The sequence below is a fragment of the Aplysia californica genome, unplaced genomic scaffold (genome assembly GCF_000002075.1).
Source record: "Aplysia californica isolate F4 #8 unplaced genomic scaffold, AplCal3.0 scaffold00588, whole genome shotgun sequence".
In the NCBI taxonomy this organism is placed as follows: domain Eukaryota; kingdom Metazoa; phylum Mollusca; class Gastropoda; order Aplysiida; family Aplysiidae; genus Aplysia; species Aplysia californica.
The window spans coordinates 313406-319208 of record NW_004797858.1 but is presented as its reverse complement, the minus strand read 5'-3'; positions in this window follow the sequence as shown (position 1 = coordinate 319208).

Here is a 5803-nt window from a genome sequence, read left to right as displayed (position 1 = left end):
CCTGCTGGTTCCTACCTAGTTTTTTGGTGTGCACCTCGTCAAGTGTGTTTGTTTCCTTGCTCCACCTCGTCAAGTGTGTGTGTTTCCTCTCCTCGTCAAGTGTGTGTGTTTCCTTGCTCCTCCTCGTCAAGTGTGTGTGTTTCCTTGCTCCTCCTCGTCAAGTGTGTGTGTTTCCTTGCTCCTCCTCCTCAAGTGTGTGTGTTTCCTCTCCTCGTCAAGTGTGTGTGTTTCCTCTCCTCGTCAAGTGTGTGTGTTTCCTTGCTCCTCCTCGTCAAGTGTGTGTGTTTCCTTGCTCCTCCTCGTCAAGTGTGTGTTTCCTTGCTCCTCCTCGTCAAGTGTGTTTGTTTCCTTGCTCCTCCTCGTCAAGTGTGTTTGTTTCCTTGCTCCTCCTCGTCAAGTGTGTGTTTCCTTGCTCCTCCTCCTCGTCAAGTGTGTGTGTTTCCTTGCTCCTCCTCGTCAAGTGTGTGTGTTTCCTTGCTCCTCCTCGTCAAGTGTGTGTGTTTCCTTGCTCCTCCTCGTCAAGTGTGTGTGTTTCCTTGCTCCTCCTCGTCAAGTGTGTGTGTTTCCTTGCTCCTCCTCGTCAAGTGTGTTTGTTTCCTTGCTCCTCTGTTTTGATACAGCAACTAACTGCTGCTTTTTCTTTCCTCATCCTTATTCCTTGCTATCGTCATGTTTCCTCTACTTCACTCTCACAAGCGTACATGTGTGCTTCTTTGTGTGAGTGCCAGTGATACATGTGACATGTACAGTGCAGCTTCTCTGTAACATCGTCTGTGTAGCGACGTGGTACCCAGGTCCCCGATTTTTTCCTTTTATATAAGATATTTCATCAGTAATTTTTGGTTCCCTCTCTTATAACAACCTCCGATATAACGACATCGTCTGTGTAGCGACGTGGTGCCCAGGTCCCCTTTTTTTCCTTATAAATTCTATCATTAGTAATTGTTGTTTGCCTCTCTGTAACTACTCTCTATACTCTATTATCTGTAACATTTTTGTTCTGGTCCGGACGATGTCGTTTGAGACCGAGAGGCTGCTCTGTACTACACAGCAACTGTTTCTTCCTACTTCTGGTGCTGCTGGCCTACTTTTCTGTGGACTTCACTTTGATTTGGATATATTTTTTTATTTTAATTTATATATTTAGATGTACTGTTGGACCTGTTATTGCTTCATCAGTGGGTGGTTGGTGGGTGCTCTGGTGTGGTTTGCTCCTTCTTAAGATCTTTCCTATAAAAAATCTGTTGTCTTTATCTCCCCTCCTTTTTTGTGTTTGTTAACTCACTTGTAACACCTCATGACCTTATCATGTTGCAAGTGCTGTAAAACACTTACTAAAACTTTTAGATTAATGAGGAGGTGAAAGGAGACAATTTAGAGAAACATGTCGCTTGCCGGATTTGAACCCGGGACCAATTGAACTATAACCTCTAGGCCACGAATATATACATGACATGTATATTTCCCGTAGTGCCATAAAAAAAAATATTTAAAAAAAACAGTTCGGTAGCGGCACTTTGTCAAAATGAGCTCACAATAAATATAGGACTATACAAACATTATATAACATTTAAATATATAAACCAAAATGTATAAATCTGTTAGCCCCACATATTGATGTGTTTGATGGTCTGCTCGCAATAAAAAAAGAGTCCGTAACTGTATAACTGCTAGCAAATATTGCCGAGGGGTTTGCCACAGCATTATGAATTAATATGTTCTAAGGTTTTAAAATATAAATGCAGGTTTTTTAATGCCCCAAACCGACACAATTTACATCACGGACTTTGACCATGTCAGACAGAGCCGACCCAGGCCGAGAGGGATACAACATCCCAGCAGAAAGACCGAGAGAACTTGAATTAATGGAGGAAGTCAAACTCAGGCCTCTTGCTGTATGTAACAGCGAAGAGCCTAACCACCTAGACCACAGAGGTCAGTGGGTTTTTTGGTCATGTTTTACGGCGCTCGCAACTGCTTAAGGTCATATGGGCGCCTAGGGGTGGATGTCAACAGAGAAGCATCGACGCTTAACGGCAGCAGAGAATGAAAAAGAAAAGGTCATGTTGTCTAGCAAGGTTCTATCGCCTGCTTTCGACTCCACTTTCTGCCCCCACCCATCACCTCCGTTGCCCCCTCCACTGGGCTCCTGACTCTTTCTGCAGCCTTTCTACTGCTACTCCCTGGCTCATTCTTACTGCTGTCTTTCAGCCACGCCCCTGATCTTATGGTTGGAAAGATTTACACCTAGCCTTCTCGGACAAGGACGAAAAATCTCGGAGGTCCCATGTGCAAGTTGCGCTCGTTAAAGATCGCTTGGTGGTCCAAAATCGATAAATAAGAGTAGGCTTCGGCCGCCACCCGGGAAAAATTCAAAATGTCCTACCAACTGAAAATGTTTAATGTGTCCTGCGCGCTCATATGACTCAATATGACCGTATGCAGTTATGAGCGCCGTAGAACACTTATTTCCAAAAAAACAAAAAACAACCCACATAAAATGTTGAATGACGGCGACTAACTCAGCTAACTGTAAATCACGGGTTCCCCTTATCAGTATCAGTCATGTGACATCAGTATCATACAATTTTATTGATGCCTCGTACTTTAACTTAAACTTAACAAGCAAGATAAAATCTCCATTCCCCTGATTACATGTCATGTAGTACCAAGTGGCAGGGCTAAGCACTAACTGTGACATCCATCATATTATAGTATAGGACTATAGGCCTACACTCACGATAGAAAACGTCAGACTCTGATTATACACACCATTGCACAGGCGAGTGGGTGGTTGAAAGGTGCTCTGGTGTGGTTTGAGGTTTGGTTCTTCTTTCCTATCAAACATCCACCGTCCTGATCTCTCCTCCTTCTTTTCGTGTACATCATGTATGTTACTCTCTTGTAACACCTCTAATCTTCGGCACTTATATGTATGGCCTTATTGTGTTGCAAGTGCCGTAAAACTCTTACTAAAAAGACAAAAACAAAAACACTATTGCACAGTGGGTGGTTGGCGGGTGCTCTGGTGTGGTTTGCTTCTTCTTTCCTATCAAACATCTATCATCCTTATCTCTCCTCCTTTTTTGTGTTTGTTACTCTCTTGTAACACCTCTAATCTTCGGCACTTGACTTATATGACCTTATTGTGTTGCAAGTGCCGTAAAACTTTTACTATAACTAACTAACTATTGCACAAGATATTTTACTGACACTATACATTTTTTTAGATTTCAAAATTAGTGCACTGATAAAAAATACACATGTACTTGTGGTGTCATTTAGTATAATATGTCTGCACAACGTACTCTGTACAATGGTCATTAATGATTGGATCTAATCTATACTATACGTTCTTATACTGACCGTCTAGGATCTAATCTAATGTATGGTATAGCCAAGACAATGATGTAACATACGAGGTATACGCGGATGGTTGGAGGGCGCCACTAGACTACATGTAGTAGATCCTACTTCTTTGCTACTTTTTCCTCTGTTGTTTCTGTCCGTCCGTCTTTTGTTTTTAGTAACATGTAAGTGGTTTTTTTACGGCTCTTGCAACACAATAACGTCATGTGTAAGTGGCGAAACACAATAACGTCATGTGTAAGTGGCGAAACACAATAACGTCATGTGTAAGTGGCGAAATTAGTAGAGGTGTTACAAGAGAGTAACATACACAAAAAAGGAGGGGCGATAAAGACGATAGATCATAAGAGATGTTTAGTTTGAATCGATAGAAAAGAAGGAGCAAACCACACTTGAGCACCCGCCAACTACCCACTCTGTCAGTCTTACTTTTTCCTTGCACTAAATGAGCATAATTGTGTTGAGGTGCTTCCCTTTACTCAAACTTTTTTTTTAGTAGAGTTTTTACGGCGCTCGTAACTGCATAAGGTCATATGAGCACCACGGCTGGGTGTCAATAGAGAAGTCTTTACAGGGAATCAGGCTTACTCACCTCTCTAGCTTCAACAGCTCAAAGTTTCCTTCGACTATCAAGGCACCCCGAAAAAACAGTTCACAAGAGAGTGACAAACATGATACAAAAGAAGTAAAGGGAAAAAATATGATGATAGTAAGGATTAGGAAAGAAAATTAAAAAAGCAGCAGTTATCCGTTGCAGTTCAGGCACAGTTATGAGCATGACATTGATCAATCAGCCCATTTACAATTCTATGGTGCATAAGAACATATTGTTATGTTGGGAATGGCCTAAAAGACACTTCAGTCAGTAGCAACTCAAGCAAACAAGGGTATAAGCGAAGACAAGGGTTGCATTTGGAAATACAAATACATGGAATCCAACCACAGTGACAGTTTTCTGTTGTCCTCAAGTTCAGCTATTATTCAGTGAAAAGACGTTGTTGCTGTTAACATTATTATTACCGGGTATGCTGCTGCTGCTCTCTCTCTCTCTCTCTCTCTCTCTCTCTCTCTCTCTCTTTTTTTTTTTTCTCTCTCTCTCTCACTCACTCACTCACACACACACACACACACACACACACACACACACACACGCACACACACACACACACACTCACATCTATTTCCCTGTATTCTGTCCCCATCGTTTTATGCAAGAAAAATTCAGAAATTATGCAAACTGAGCCCAAAAATGTGAAATTATGCGATTCTGTTAATTTTTAAAAAGGATGAATAAGGAAAATAATTTTAAAAATTATGAAAAAATGATCAAATTTTGCTAAATTATGCGGGGTGCATAAAACCACGAGGTCAGCTCCCCCACTCACAAAGTTAAGAGTTGTAGAGAAGAAGACAGAGCCAGTTGCTGTGTGTCTTCCTTCCTTCAGGTTGGTCTGTCTATCACTATCTGTCTGTCTATCTGTCTGTCTGTCTGTCTGTCTGTCTGTCTATTGTTGTAGTGCGTCACACGCTGGCTTAGTGGGCGGCGGCCACAGAACTGGTGGCGAGACAGATGGTGATTACATTACATGGTGTTGTTTTCGACTGTTGTTGGTTTTTTTTTTTTCCTTTTCTTTTTTGGTGGTTTTTTATTGTTGGGGGGGGGGGGGGGTTGCTGTTTGGTTTTGATGGGGTTTTTTTCTATTGCAAGAAAGGCGACTTCAAGAAGTATACAAGTCCGTTCATATCACCACCAATGAATGCAAGTTATATTCAAAATATTTTAAAAAATTGGAGTATGTTGCAGAGTTTGATGGTGGGTGGTTCTTTCCTGTCGAACATTTATCGTCCCTATCTCTCTCCTTCTTTTTTGTGTGTGCCACTGTCTTGTAACACATCGTCTATTCTTCGGCACTTATATGACTTTATTGTGTTGCAAGAGCCGTAAAACTCTTACTAAAACTAACATGTAAAGAGCTTGAAGAAGCGCATTGGTTGGTTCTATTCCTGTACTGTCTCAGTCGTGCCTCTTCTTAATTAAAACATTATCGGGATTTAAACGAATCAAACACTTCAAACAGTTTCTGCAAGAAGAAAGTGTCTTGAGAAGAATACAAGTTTTTTTGGTTAAATTTCTTTTCATTTCACTGAAAACGTCGTATTTTTACATAAGTCAGTGGTGAATGGGGGTGACCATAATATATATAAATACGCTGAACGTCTGAACGTAAATCTCATGATTTATGATTTCATAGTCGCTGGTGTTCTGTATTGCACGTCTACTGATCCACCTCACCACAGCTTTTCTCCCTCCATATATCCAGATATGTAGAATAATATATATAAAAATAGGTAAATGTTTTTATAGTTAAAAATTATACACACCCCATATCAAGATGATGGTGTGGATATATTTATGAAAAGAGAGAGGAGGTGT